This window comes from Papaver somniferum, chromosome 5 (assembly GCF_003573695.1).
Source record: "Papaver somniferum cultivar HN1 chromosome 5, ASM357369v1, whole genome shotgun sequence".
In the NCBI taxonomy this organism is placed as follows: Eukaryota; Viridiplantae; Streptophyta; class Magnoliopsida; order Ranunculales; family Papaveraceae; genus Papaver; species Papaver somniferum.
This window is the reverse complement of record NC_039362.1, coordinates 60,474,122-60,490,945: the sequence shown is the minus strand read 5'-3', so window position 1 is coordinate 60,490,945 and position 16,824 is coordinate 60,474,122.

Sequence of the window (16,824 nt, the reverse complement as noted above, 5' to 3'; positions counted from 1 at the left end):
CGTTAACCTACAGGGTCTCGAGAAGAAACCTAAGGTTAAAGGATAATCGGCTCTAGTTAGGCAACTAGTAACACACAGGAGGTGTGGGGATTAGGTTTCCCAGTTGCTAGAGTTCTCCTTTGTATAGTTTTTAAATCAGGGTTTGCAATCCAAGTTACCTTGGTAACAAAGCATTCAATATTCACCGTTAGATGAAAAACATGATTCAACCAAGCTAATATTTTTCAACCGGTAAATCGAACTTAGCTTATTACACACAAATGAAATGTACCCACATTTAGGTTTATGTAACCGTACCTAAACGTGTACACCATGTTGGTTCACAAATAGTTAACCGAGGTTAGCCATATGATTACTCTCATATCAACCTTATTCATCTCAACCATAACTAGTTCAAATGACTCAAATGAAACCAGTTAAAGAGTTGTTCAATTGTTATAGAAAATGTTAGAGTATTGCTCGGTCAAACTCGCATGCGTTGCTATCTCAAGCATGTTTGTCAATGTTAGTGATCAAAACTATATGTCTTGATTTCTAGTATACTTATGACTAAGTCTCGGTCTAGGATAGTTAGGAATAGTTGAGCTCCAGACTCCATGGAGATTATCTTACGAAGACGAAGAACTACTCAAGGAACCAGTGGAAATTCATCCGACCAAAAGGTATGTGGAGACTTGAACTCATCTGTCACTCAAAAGTCTATCTACTCTATCTCTTACTCTTGAGACAAAAGTCGTATAAGTATGATAGTTTTCATACATACACATTTGCTATTTCGAGCCGAGTTTACTCGCCTATCTTTTTCTCGAAATATGTGTTGGTAAGCTTTTGCTTTAACCATTTTCATCTTTACCCGTGACGAAAGTCATGATGATGTTTCAATCTTGAAAATAGCTTTGATGAAGATAGTCGATTCTTTATGTCTAACGACTATTATAACATTATAAAAGAATGTTTCAATGATTGAAATGTAGAGTTGAGATTACATAACCAACTATGGATATAAACATATATAGTGTGTTCGCACATTAGTGTATAAATCCATGTACTGGAAACCAAGTGCGTGCATATGTGTGCATACGGTATTGGTGAAGGAGACAGGTTGGGTACGCGTACCCGTACGCGTACTGGCGGAACTTTTTTACCCGGAAAATTCTGCTGAGTTTGGAGTTTACGAACTCATAAACCAGTCACCTTAGGTACGCGTACTGGCGGAACTTTTCTACCCGAAAAATTCTGCTGAGTTTGGAAACATAAAGCCAACTCAAATCCGGTAGCTAAGGTACACATACCCGATTTCTCAAATCGGTAGTTTCATGAACTTAAACAATAAATCAATAAGGAACGCAATCTTTTCAAACCGTGGCTATATTGTTCATGAATTGATTCAAGTGAATCAAACTGATTTTGTTTCAATTGTGTCTATGTATAAAGATCTAAGCAATTGAACAACTCTTGAACTAGTTCTTATGAGTCATTTGAACTAGTTATGAGAAATATGAATACGGTTAATATGAAACTTCTCATATGGCTAATCATTGGTTAACTATTTTTGAACCAACTAAGTGTACACGTTTAGGTACGGTTAATCAAACCTAAATGAATACATTTCATTTGTGTGTGACAAGCTAAGTTTCGATCTAACGGTTGAAAGATATTAGCTTGGATAAATCAGGTTTTTCATCTAATGATGAATATTGAATGCTTTGTTACCAAGGTAACTTGCATTGCGAACCCTGATTTGAAAACTATATAAGGGAAATGTCTAGCAATTGGAAAAACTAATCCCCACACCTCCTGTGTGATACTAGTTGGTTTACTAGAGTCGATTCTCCTTTAACCGTAGGTTTCTTCTCGAGACCCTTTAGGTTAACGACTTGAAGACTTCATTGGGATTGCGAAGCCAGACGAAACCACTTCTCTTGTAGTTGAGCGATCTGATCTTGCCATTTTCTATAGTACGAGTTCAATTGTAAGATTGGCTTGAGATTATATCTCCAATAGGGCAAGATAAAAAGAAATCACAAACATCTTCGTCTCATCGTTTGTGATTCCGCAATATCTAGTTTCGCTACCATACAATTTAGATTATTGTGAGGTGATTGATAATTCTAGGCTATTCTTCGGGAATATAAGCCCGGGTGTGGATTTTAGTGCAGGGCTAAAATTGTAAAAACAAATTTATACGCTGACATCCTGCAAAGGATAAAGCCACTGATAAGTGATGAATACTTCTCCACTTTACTAATTCACCCAAAATGGAGCATGTAGCAACAATCCCATATACCTTGTGAGTTTACAACATTATTAATGTATGACCAGCCTTGTATTTCCTGTACTGCTCTATTCTCATTATTGGTGCGGCATGACGACTGAGTGATCGCTCTCAGCAGAGCAACACGAATCTCCAAGCATTAAATAAGGAGGCATGTACGAAATACCCGTACAGGATATAACTCTCGGAGTGTTATACTAGCCCGATCGAGCATCTGGACTGTCCGTATCAGTCTCAGAAACGATCACGACCATCCAACTTCACCAGCATGATTGGATGGCTTAGATCGGATCCATAACCCTCAGGCAGGTATTGGAGTATTCATCACCGACCCAATACGGGCCCCGCATGGTCGGCCTCCCCAAAAGGGAGCATGGCTTTCCAAATCGTCCAGCCAAAGCAGTGCGGACGTGAAACCCTAATTTAGGGTCTGCGGCACATTACATGTGTCGCAAATCAGTCTCAACCATCCATCTTCGCAGGCATAGATGGACGGTGTAGATGTAGATTAAAATGGGCCCAGAGCATGTCAACACAAACACCGTGGGACTGCCTACATACATGACCGATCGGTCAGGACCAAACATGGATGGTCGTCCCAATTCGTGCGCCCAAACAAGGCATGACGCACGGCTGGCAAAACCCTAATTAGGGTTTTCGATCACGAGCGTTCATTTTCACCTGATCGAACGAAGGGTCCAGGAGTCGATTAAGCAGGTACCGTGAGTATCAACACGATCATTGTAGGCCCACATATCTCCACACCCGATCGGCCAACGCATATCATGCCTGGTCGTCTCGATTCGCACGCCCAAACTAGGCGTGGTCACACCTCCCAATTGCAAACTAATCTCGACCACTCAATTTTGCCGCACAAATTGATTGGCTCAGATCACGTTTCTATGGGGTATTAAGGTATGAACGTGTACACCAGCCCGCCGTCTGTATACCAGACTAATCATCCAAGACCGACCAAGCTTGGTCGTCTCGAAACGCACGCCCGAAGTTGGCATGATGCGCGGCTTTTGCGGCACCGGATTTCTGTTGCAAATTGATCTCAACCACTCAACTTCGCCGGAAAAATTGAGTGGCTTAGATCACACTTTCACGAGACAATGAGGTATGGGAGCCTACACCAGCATGCCGTCTACACGCATGCACGATCGGCCCGTCCAAAATTGTGTCCCAAGCTTGGTTTCGACCAAGCTGAAGAGTGATGCTTGCGCACCTATTCATAAACCCTAATTCCACTAACGGTCGCAGATGATTGTCTCAAAGATCATCTCGTCCGTTCAACTTCACCTGCTTGGGTATACAACTCTGGTCAGGAGTTAACTGGTCAATGAGGTGTTGTGGTGATTACCATCCGTCACTCTACCACACCAAGTGATCGGTCAAGTCGGGACTTACCTGTACAGCCCCAAATGATCACTTGAAGATGGCTAGACACGCATCTATTTTTAGACGCTTAATCGTGACTTACTCCATTAAGCCTTAAGACAGTGATGCTTCATACATGCTTAATATATTCGATGCATTACATGCATATAATTCACGTGATATTTTACAAGTATCAAATTCCAAATAACTTAGTTATTTAACCTAGCATTACATGCTACCTTCTGTGGGTCCCACGATCCACACACTCGAGACATCAATCATGTCACAAACTGGGGGATACATACTAGGGTATTGGTTTGGCGGTTTACAGCGTGCAGCGCACAACGCGCCATCACAAGAACGTGTCAGGAATTCATAGACGGTTAGTGATGATGGGAGAAGTGGGCAAGACTGATCGTGTAATACTAACACCCGCAACTCCGCAACTCTGTCACTCCACTTTCTCCACTTCCCACGAGATACGTGAGTAAGGCTCAATGACTTGTATAAATAGGTTTTCCTCCATATTTCGACAAGACAAGACAACAGAAGCAAGTGTTGATACAACTGTATTCAAACACCGGAACTGATAGCTTACATTCTGCAAGCCAGTTCAGCTTTCTGATACAAGTCATACATAGCCAACACCTTCACAATCTCAACACCTTCTTCGTTTCCCTCCCTAAGATCAACCCCATCTCCTTCACTTTGTGACCGAAGCAAGTCTGGAACGACCATTTCTTGGTTTAGGCCAGAATTGTACAGATTGATTTCTCGAATCACAAAGCACTCCCGTGCAGTGCATATGTTTAGGATTTAGATTCATTCCTCATCCACACACCAAATTACCAAATTCGGCAGGAATAGTTTTCACCCATAAACAATTGGTGACCACAGTGGGAGATTAATCTCTCGGTTGTGAAGTCAATTTCTTCAATACCAATTCAATTTTACTGATTTCGAAAATGGTGGATCTTAGGTCTGGATCAGCGACCAATCCTGATGGGACTAGCGTTGACAACACTTTCGGTGTTGATATCTCAGATGTCACCGTGCAGCCAGTCAATACCATCAATGTATCTCGTGGAATTGCTTCCTCTAATACCAGCACCAGCGGAGCAGGAGATGTTCCAGTAAGTGTAACACCTCCCATCACCAGAACCAGAGCAGCCACAAATCCCGGTATCTCCTCAAAGTGTAACGCCTCCGGCGGTCACCAGAGCAACAACTTCCACCCCTTCATCAGAACGAGGAGCTGGAGGAGAAAGAGGAGGACCATCTCCCAATACCATCAAATGGATAGGCAGGAAGTCCTTGCTAAGACTCAAACGTATATGGCTGCAACTCAGAAAGAGGTACTCACTTTTCTTAAGATATTAACTGATCGATTGCCACAAGAGCCGCGACATCCTCTGAAGCCAACAAGGAACGCATTCAACGCACCCGGAGAAGGTACTTCAGCGGCGCGGACCTACATGGACCTGATCAAAGAAGCGATATCAGATATGAACGGTCATGTCATGGAGATTCCTACACTGGGGACTGATCCTCACAACGATCCTCCTCAAGTCAATAGTCTCACTAAGAACGGAGGCCGGTAGATCAGGAAGCGGTTTCTCTAGTGGAAAGTTTATGCGAACTTTTACACTTCTCGAAGAATAAACGGGCAGAGACGTTTAGCTGCAATCAACCAGAAGAAGGTCACAACCGTTCCCTACACGTTACTGCACGCATCAAGGATTCAGAGTTCAAGAGGGCGCTCATCGACACGGAAGCATCTTCGAATGTGATTACTCTCAAGACCCTTAGGATGGCCAAGGTTCGCTCAGGAAAGATCGTATGGCATCCTACCACAATGACAGAATTTGAAGGAAACCATACCAGTACATACGGGATCGTCCTTCAACATATCACCAATGCCTGAAGACTATGCTGGATAAAGAATTCGTTCGTATTCCTGCATCATTGTCTCCTTACGCACCAATATGCGGAGTAGAACTGTTCGAACTGTGGGAAGCTCCGCGGGAAGGATCATACAAAATTCATTACATCCCACTCTCCACGTGGGCGTCAATCTAGGAGGAGGATCGACTTGCATCATTGAGGGATAATCCCCACGACGCACCTTTGCTGACAAGGCATTCCTCTTCATCCGGTGAAGCCACAACCCATGTTTCGTGGAAAGACGTGACCAGAAAGGGAAAATTGTATACCGACGCCTCCGTTAGCAATCAGAAGGGGAGACTATTACCCAGTCTCTCCGCCCAACGGAATGCTACAACAAAAACGATCAACAGGAAGAGGTGCTGGATGCTCCACGACAGCTGCAAGATGGTACCAACTCCACAACTGATGAGCTCGACGATGAGGAATCTCCTAGGCCTATCTCCATCAGCTCGACCTTGTGTAAGAATTCATACAATCTCCGATCCAATCCGGTAAAATAATCTCCGAGGCAATTCAGGCGCGAGATCAGGTGTTACATGGATTCCAGAGACTTGAACGAATGCTGCCCCAATGAAGATTTCCTCTACCTAACATGGACATGTTGGTAGATGCTACCAGCGAACACGGCATGTTCTTCTCCATGGATGGATGTAGCGGCTACAACCAGATAAGGATGTATGAGCATGGTGTAATTACGACAGCACCTGCTCTGCTGGAAACATCAAGCCTGCCAGTAATGAAGAGCCTCACAATGTTCGTGGAAACATATATTTTACCAACGGGCAATAAAATCTTCAGACTTTGTAAGAAGTTCCGCTGAAGCAGTAAGAGGAAAACCACCGAGATACAACATCCTGCGCGTCCAAGATCGCCAACTCTAACTCCAATAGCACATGCACGACCTCCACAATAATGAAACAACGTCCAAGATATTACATGTCTGGATCGGCGGTAGCAACATTAATGAGAGACGCTTTCAGAATTTCGTCTCCCGTAGAAGAAGTAGCTGCGTTACCAAAGGAGATTGCACCTGTGTCTTAAGAGGTACATACAGATTCTCCACGTCAAGAGCTTCATCATTAGTTAAGTCATTCACATGAAGGAACTTCCCTACTCCTCAAAGACACTATCCGAAGATGATAATGGCAAAGGAGTATGACACTTAGCACTGCCCATCTCAAAGATGGTGAATTTAAAGAGATGCAAGCACGCTATCATTCCAAGATGTCCAAAGACGAATATATACTCAAGAGTGCAGAAGTATTGTCAAAGGCCGGTGATATTCCTGGACATCTGTGAAGCGCAACTCATGCGTAAAGACGGTCTCATGAACCCAGCGTGGCAACATCTATCAATTCGAAGGCTCAATGGATACTCGTGGGCAGGGGACTGTCCCCTTCTTCTTCACTCCATGAGGCAACATCAAGAAGCCATCGGTTCCATCATTAGCTTCTCCCTCTAATAACGAGACGAGCTCTACCACTATATGAAGAACGCCAAGTTAGCGCCATCTTCCTCCCAGTATTTTCTGATCGCAGCTGCAGTTGAGAACCGTTGTTCAAGCTTCACCGTAGCAACAACCACTACGGACAAAGGTAATCCGAACTTATGCATATTTTATTTTCCCACGGAGAAGTAGTAGAGTCACGGAGGAGAGATGGCGATATCTTTATTATGGTAAATCCACCGACCATACAAGATAGAACCATGTAAATCACGCTTGGGGACTGATGAGTGCTAAAAAGTGCATATTTCTATATATTTTTCTTGGCATTTAACTCATCTTTTGTGCATTAATTCTACATTTTATCCCATATTCTGTATTTTCATTGTTTTCAAGAATAAATATTTTTATTAATTAATTTTGCATTTTTAGGTTGTAAATAACGTTTGGATGAATTACGGAGCAAAAAGAGCAGAAAAGTGGTGGAAGCCAGGAGGAATCACACAAGGAAGCCGCGAAGAATGTTGTGCGCAAGACCAAAAGGCTAGAACTGGGTTTGAAGAGGAAGAATTGTTCTTAAAGAAGATATGGGCTTGGCATACCCAAGGCCCAAAACCCTCACCCAAACCCATTTCCAATATCCATACCCGCCTTCATATTCAGCCGTCAGATTGGATCATCTCAGCATCGTACGGTCGCTTCATCATAGTGCATCAAAATCTGAAGCTCCTGAAAAACACTATAGCACCTAACTCCATCTTGAGCCGTCAGTTTCGTTGTACTTCCGCATCCAACGGTCGCTCCTCGCTTCCTTCCATCTCGTCGTTAGATCGATCCATCATCTCCACATCCCACGGCTCATCCTCGCTGTTCATCCAATTTGCTACAACCTCCCAACACCCGAGCACTAAATATCGATACCCAAACCAAACAACCCCCTTCTCTCTTCGTTCTTCTCTCCCTCACCTCCTCTGCAACCACCATTCCCACCACCTTCTCCTGCTGCCTCCACCAACTCGAGCAGAGCTCGAGAAATCAAATCATCACCACCCTATACCACCAACCCATCACTACCCTATCTCTCTCTAACGTCTACCAATTCCTTTCACTGATTTCCCCTACTTCTAGGGTTTTGAAAATTGGGAACGAGAATTGATGGACGTGGCAGAGAAAAATAGCTGAGGACGGAGAAAAAACAGCAAGCAGAGGAACAACGACGACATGGGTGTGATTTAATTACTCGAATTAGGTGAGTGGAACCCTAATTTTGTCACTGTTGAATTTGGGAATTTGGGGGAAAACATTGTAAACCCTAATTTTGAATTCTGGGTATAAATAGAAGGTGTGGGTATGTGTTGTGGTTATGCCTGGACTAGCCAGTGCACCACCAAGAGGACTGGACTAGCCAGTTCCTCAATTGTTCATGTTCTGTTTTTGTTTCACTTTCAAATTCAGTTTTATTTTCACATATTTATCATGTTTTAATTTATCACTTGCTAAGGTTGAGATGAAGCTTCCATGCTAATGCTAGTTGGTTAATGTGTAGACAATGTTCTTGTGTTCTGAAACTGTGTAGGACAATTATAATTTAAGCATTTCATCACATTGCTCTCACGTTGTATGTCAAGCATACATTGTAGTTAGGATAACCATGTGATTGATGGTGCTGCAGCTCATGATTAATGTTTATTGTTCAAACCTTAGACTAGTTGTGCTCTAATCAGACAGTTAGTACTATGGAAGAAAATTTTAGCTGTAATTAGATTATCCTTTAGGAAGGTTTAATCATCTAAGTGGCTTATCTGCGGGTAGTTGCAGTGTGAGAGCCCCAATTACTACTAGGACTAGACTTAACTTAGTGACCCTAAATCCTTCTCTTAAAACCACCTCTTTGATAAGCAGCAGGCTTGAACCTCCACTGCTATCTAGATAGTTAGCTGAGTCTAGAATCTCACTAATATTTAAACAAGGGGCAAGAACATGAGTTAGCATTGAAAATTGACTTAGCATAGGTTAGAGGTGGAATCAAAAGCCTTAGTGATTAAGCCTAAAGTCACTGTTTCTTTCCCTCACTGCCTCACTGCCACTGTTACCTTTGGTTCATTGTCTTTATTTTACTTCACTGCCTTGCCTTTGGCTACTGCCTTTGTTCTCTGTTAAGCTTAGAAAACAGTTTAGGAAACTCAACTTACACACCCTAGTCCCTGTGGATTCGACCCGTATTTGCACAAGCTACAACCGACACCGTGCACTTGCGGTTATAACATGTAGGCTTCTTATTCTCTTATTTCATACATCTTTCAAAGCCTACCAGGGACTGAGGCTCAGCATGAAGTTCCTTCACCGTCAGTCAGGGACTTCTTCAACACGGTCAATCAAGAAGCATGTAATTCACAAGTGTAAATCAAACTGAAGAGGAAGCTGCTTCACCGCTCTTCCACAAGAAGCTTGCTTCAACGCTCTCTCCCGAAGAATCTGCTTCAACACTCTCTCCAGTAGAAGCCGCTTCAACGCTCCCTCCACCAGAAGCTGCTTCAACACTCTCTCCAGCAAAATCCGCTTCAATGCTCCCTCCACCAGAAGCTGCTTCAACGCTCTCCAGGACCTGATCGCTCCAGAAGCTGCTTCAACGATCTCAGCGGGACGCACACCACATTCGAACATACAAGGTTCACGTTTGGGCAAAGCAAGCACGCCTGGGTTCCACGTTCGAGCAAAGGGAAGACCGATGTTGGTTAGCAAGACCGGTGTTGGTCACAACAGCAAGGCCGGTGTTGGTAGAAGTAACAAAGCTGGTATACGGGACAAGTCCGGTGTGCGAAAGAAACAAGACAGCAAGGCCGGTGTCGGTTGAGGCACAATGTCCGTCAGCAAGGCCGGTGTTCGTCAAGGCAAGGCCGGTGTTGGTCAATGAGTAAGTCTGGCGTTGGGCGAGGCAACAGCCGGCCCCAAGCAAAGCAGGCACGCGGCGGGTCTCACGTTCGGGCAAAGCAATCAAGGCTGGTATTGAGCCACGTCAGCAAACGAGGCCGGTGTTGCCCAAGTCCGCAAATCTGGTATTGGTCGAGATCACAAGGCTAATATCCCGTCACGCAAGTAGGCTGGGGTCACGTCAGGCCGGTATTGGTCAAGGCCGATCAAGGTCACAAGGCTGGTATTGGGCCACGTCAGCAAGTAAGGCTGGTATTGGGCCACGTCAGCAAACAAGGCCGGTGTTGGTCGAGTCCACGAAGTTGGAGTTGATCAAGGTCATAAGGCTGGTATTCGAATGAAATAGTCGCACACAGCAGGGCCGATTTTCATTCGAAGCACAAGGCCGACGTTTGAAGCATGTACATGGTGGACCTGTGTTTAATTTAAGCATGCACATCTTCTCATGTTCGAAGCAAGCATGCTTACATCGGGTCCCAAGTTCGACCAAAGCAGGCACACAGTGGACCCATGTTTAACCGAAGCAGGCACAACAATCCCACATTCGATCAAGCAGACGCATGATGAGTCCCACGGTTGAGCGAAGTAGGCGGGCCCACATTCCTATCAAACAGGTGCAACAAGGTAACGTTTAGTCGCAGCATATACATGGTGGGGTCCACATCCGTTCAGGGTTACATGCACGGTTTTCTATGGGAAGAGGAGCATACAAGTTCTATTCCCTTCTTGTCTCAAATATCTGAAGGAGGAAACCGGTCCCACCAAGGTCGTCGTCACACCTGGCGTACTCCCACGAACGAAGCAGGTGCAGTAGTCCGTCGATTAGGCACATCAAGCCCACGTTGGATCAAGCAGGCGCAATAGCCCCTCGACCGAAGCAGGCATAGCAAGGTCGATCGAAGCAGGCAAGACCGACATCATGCTAGGGTAACGCTCTCCTGGACGCCTCTTGAACGTGACATGTTCCAAGGACAAGACGACCAGTCTCTCCTGGTAACATCTAACTTTGTCTCATAAGTTTTATCTTTAACTGTCACCATCTCATGCCTACCCCACAATAATGGAACCATTATGCGCTAGGCATGAGACTTAATGTTGATGGTGGATTTTAGTTCAGGGCTAAAATTGTAAAACAAAATTTATGCGCTGACATCCTGCAAAGGATAAAGCCACTGATAAGTGATGAATACTTCTCCACTTTACTAATTCACCTAAAATGGAGCATGTAGCAACAATCCCATATACCTTGTGAATTTATAACATTATTAATGTATGACCAACCTTGTATTTCCTGTACTGCTCCATTCTCATTATTGGTGCGGCATGACGACTGAGTGATCGCTCTCAGCAGAGCAACACGAATCTCCAAGCATTAAATAAGGAGGCATGTACGAAATACTCGTACATGCTATCACTCTCGGAGTGTTATACTAGCCCGATCAAGCATCTGGACTGTCCGTATCAGTCTCAGAAACGATCACGACCATCCAACTTCACCAGCATGATTGGATGGCTTAGATCGGATCCATAACCCTCAGGCAGGTATTGGAGTATTCATCACCGACCCAATGCGGGACCCGCATTGTCGGCCTCCCCAAAAGGGATAATGTCTTGCCAAATCGTCCAGCCAAAGCAGTGCGGATGTGAAACCCTAATTTAGGGTCTGCGGCACATTACATGTGTCGCAAATCAGTCTCAACCATCCATCTTCGCATGCATAGATGGACGGTATAGATGTAGATTAAAAGGGCCCAGAGCATGTCAACACAAACACCGTGAGGCCGCCTACATACATGACCAATCGGTCAGGACCAAACATGGATGGTCGTCCCAATTCGTGCGCCCAAATAAGGCATGACGCACGGCTGGCAAAACCCTAATTAGGGTTTTCGATCACGAGCGTCCATTTTCACCTGATCGAACGAAGGGTCCAGGAGTCGATTAAGCAGGTCCAATGAGTATCATCACGATCACTGTTGGCCCACATATCTCCACACCCCATCGGCCAAGGAATATCATGCCTGGTCGTCTCGATTCGCACGCCCAAACTATGCTTGGTCACACCTCCCAATTGCAAACTAATCTCGACCACTCAACTTTTCCGGACAAATTGAGTGGCTCAGATCACGTTTCTATGGGGCATTAAGGTATGGACGTGTACACCAGCCCGCCGTCTGTATACCAGACTAATAGGCCAAGACCGACCAAGCTTGGTCGTCTCGAAACGCGCGCCCGAAGTTGACATGACGCGCGGCTTTTGCGGCACCGGATTTCTGTCGCAAATTGATCTCAATCACTCAACTTCGCCGGAAAAATTGAGTGGCTTAGATCACACTTTCACGAGACAATGAGGTATGGGCGCCTACACCGGCATGTCGTCTGCACGCATACGCGATCGGCCCGACCAAAATTGCATCCCAAGCTTGGTTTCGACCAAGCTGAAGAGTGATGCTTGCGCACCTATTCATAAACCCTAATTCCACTAACGGCCGCAGATGAGTGTCTCAAAGATCATCTCGTCCGTTCAACTTCACCTGCTTGGTTATACAACCCTGGTTAGGATTTAACTGGTCAATAAGGTGTTGTGGTGATTACCATCCGCCACTCTACCACACCAAGTGATTGGTCAAGTCAGGACTTACCTGTACATCCCCAAACGATCAGTTGAAGATGGCTAGACACGCATCTATTTTAAGACGCTTAATCGTGACTTACTTCATTGAGCCTTAAAACAGCGATGCTTCATACATGCTGAATATATTCGATGTATTACATGCATAGAATTCACGTGATATTTTACAAGTATAAAATTCCAAATAACTTAGTTATTTAACCTAGCATTACATGCTACCTTCTGTGGGTCCCACGATCCACACACTCGAGACATCAATCATGTCATAAACTGGGGGATACTTACTGGGGTATTGGTCTGGCGGTTTACAGCGTGCAGCGCACAATGCGCCATCACAAGAACGTGTCAGGAAGTCATGGACGGTTAGTGATGATGGGAGAAGTGGGCAAGACTGATCGTGTAATACTAACACCCTCAACTCCGCAACTCTGTCACTCCACTTTCTCCACTTCCCACGAGATACGTGAGTAAGGCTCAATGACTTGTATAAATAGGTTTTACTCCCTACTTCGACAAGACAAGACAACAGAAGCAAGTGTTGATACAACCGTATTCAAACACCGGAACTGATAGCTTACATTCTGCAAGCCAGTTCAGCTTTCTGATACAAGTCATACATAGCTAACACCTTCACAATCTCAACACCTTCTTCGCTTCCCTCCCTAAGATCAACACCATCTCCTTCACTTTGTGACTGAAGCAAGTCTAGAACGACCATTTCTTGGTTTAGGCCAGAATTGTACAGATTGATTTCTCGAATCACAAAGCACTCCCGTGCAGTGCATTTGTTTAGGATTTAGATTCATTCCTCATCCACACCCTAAATTACCAAATTCAGAAGGAATAGTTTTCACCCATAAACACCGGGTTATCGATTGGTTCCTGTTCACCTTGATTTTATCAAAAGACGGAACAAAACTTGTATGTTTATCTGTGGGAGACAGATTTATCTATTATCGTAGACTTTTTTGTGTGATACAAATTTTTTTATTAAAGTCTTCGACTTTGGTTCGTAGCAACTCTTGGTTGTGGGTGAGATCAACTAAGGGAATCAAGTGCGTAGTATCCTGCTGGGATCAGATACGTAAGGAGCGCAACTGTACCTTGAATCAATGCGATATTGATTAGGGTTCAACTACAGTCTAGACCGAAGTTAGTTTGTAGTAGGTTAGTGTCTGTAGCAGCTTAATACAGTGTGGTGTTCAATCTGGACTAGGTCCCGGGGTTTTTCTGCATTTGCGCTTTCCTCGTTAACAAAATTTCTGGTATCTGTGTTATTTCTATTCCGCGTTATATTTTGTTATATAATTGAAATATCATAGGTTGTGCGTTTGTATCGATCAATTGTGAAATCCAACCTTTGGTTGTTGATTGGAAATTGATTGATCCTTGGATATTGGTCTTTGGCACCATCCAAGTTTATTATCCTTGTATTTGATAAAGACTCGCAAATTCTTATTTGCTTGAGTAAAGATCAAATCAAGTGAGAGAGATATTAACTCCTCGGTATACTTTTCCCTAGATTGAGTCTGACTGTCTAGTTGATTCTCTAGAAAGTATATTGGAGTTAGTCCATACAGATTGCTAATCGAAAATATTGGGTGTGGTTGTTAGACCCCCGCTTTTTCAATTGGTATCATAGCAGGAAAACACTTTCAAGACCTTAACAGTCTGTGTTTGTAGCAATCTGATTATGTGGACAAAGTAGTATCTCCTATCTACGCATAGACTATGTCTTCCCATACCGTTGACTATGTCAAGTGTCTTGGTTTTTCCTCAAAGGATAATTCCTTAGTTGATTCTTCCGAATCCAGAGAAAGAAACAAGACAATTGATAAGGTGTCAGAGGAAGAAAGGAATAACACCAGAACTAAAGAAAATCCAACCGAGACAATTGATTTTCATAATCATTCTCAACTCTTGGATGAATTTGAGAAGTCTCTTAGTCGAGAACGTGAACTCTATAAGATTATTGAGTCATTCTCTAACAATATTAAAAAAACTCACTCAGGAGAACATGCTACAACAAGAAAAGATTAGTATCCTTGAGAATATTGTTAGAGAGGGAACAATTAGAGAAAAACGTTTGATTGAGACACACTTCTCTGATCTGAACAAACTTCGTGACGAAACAGAGAATATTGCTGCATCCCTTCACCTAGCCCAAAAACAGTCTGTCTCCTTTGTTAGAGCATAGCTCGGTCGACCTCGCATGCGTTGCTATCTCAAGCATGTTTGTCAATGTTAGTGATCAAACCTATGAGTTTTGATTTCTAGTCTACATAGCTAAGTCTCAGACTAGGATAAAAAAGTGTAGTTGAGCTCAAGGACTTCATGGTGATTCATCATACAACGACGAATATCTACTCAAGGAACCGTGGAACTTGATCAACAAAAATGTATGTGGAGACTTGAACTTATCTATCACTCAAAAGTCTATCTCTTCTATCTCCTACTTCTTATGAGACAAAAGTCATATGATATATAGACTGGATCATACACATTTTATATTTCGAGCCGAGTATATCTCGCCTATCTATATCTCGAAATCATGTGTTGGTAAAGTGTTTTGCTTTGATCGGGTTTATCTTCACCTAATGACGAAAGTCATATTGTTTCAATCACTTTGAAAATCGCTTTGACGAGAACTAGTGTAGCAACTATATAACGTCCTCTAAGAATGTTTCAATGGTTGGAATGAGAGTTTAGGTCTATATAACCAATGATGGATATAAGCATTGTGTGGCAACACATATGTGCATAAGTCATATTCCTTAATCCGAAGTTTGAGAACTTTATTGATTGAGAGAAACAAGAGGAATTGGCTTTGCCAAGTCCGCAAACTGACGGAAGTTCTCTTGCCGAGAATTTCTGCTGGGATTTTCCAAAAACTCGTTTGCGTGTTTAGTCCGCGAACTGGCGGAAGTATCCTTGCCGAGATTTTCTGCTGAGTTTGGAAAACTCTGTCGGTTGTGTTAAGTCCGCGAACTTGTTTGCGAACTTGAGTGGGTTATGATCTAAAGATGTGCTCTGAACATGAAACTTAAATTACTAAGGAATGCAGTATGAAAACCGTGGTTATAAAGTTCATGAGCCGATTCAATCGAATCGAATCATCTTTGTTTCAATTGTGTCTTGTGTAGTTACATAAGATCTCATAACAATTGAACAACTCTCTCACTAGTTCATTTGAGTCAATTGAACTAGTTATGGTGAAGACGAACAAGGTTAATATGAAATTCTCATATGGTTGACCTTTTGGGTTACTATGTTGAACCAACATACACGTACACGTTTGGGCACGGTTTTTACAAATCCAGTAAACGTATATCTCAAGCGTGTGTGACAAGCTAAGTTTTCGATCTAGCAGTTGAGAAATATTTGCTTGAATCTAAATAAGGTTTTCATCTAACGGTGAATATTGATTGCTTTGTAACTAAGACAAAACCCTGATTTGAAGACTATATATAGGAGACATCTAGCATTGGGAAAAACTAATCCCCACACGAGTGTGATACTAGTGCGCTCGGTAGAGTCGATTCTCCTCTAACCTTTGGTTTTCTTCTTTAAAACCAGGTTAACGTCTTAAAGACTTCATTGGGATTGTGAAGCCATACCGATACTACTTTTATCGTAGTTGTGTGATCTGATCTTGCATCTTCTATCGTACGAGTACAATCTTTGATTGGATTGAGATCGTGAGAGTTCTCCGATAGGCAAGATAAAGAAGTCACAAACATCTTCGTCTCACTGTTTGTGATTCCTCGACGTCCTCTTGTGTATTCAAGTAAGACTGTTGAGAGGTGATTGATTAATATAGGCTATTCTTCGGGAATATAATACCGGATTATCAATTGGTTCCTGTTCACCTTGATTTCATATCTTAAGAAGGAACAAAAACCTAGGGTTTTTCTGTGGGAGACAGATTTATCCTTTGACATACTTTTCTGTGTGAGACAGATTTGTTTATTATCAAGTCTGCGATTTTGGGTTGCAGAAACTCTTGGTTGTGGGTGAGATCAGCTAAGGGAATCAAGTGCGCAGTATCCTGCTGGGATCAGAGGTGTAGGAGTACAACTGTACCTTGAATTAGTGGGAGACTGATTGGGGTTCAACTATAGTCCAGTCCGAAGTTAACTTGGAGTAGGCTAGTGTCTGTAGCGGCTTAATGCAGTGTGTATTCAATCTGGACTAGGTCCCGGGGTTTTTCTGCAT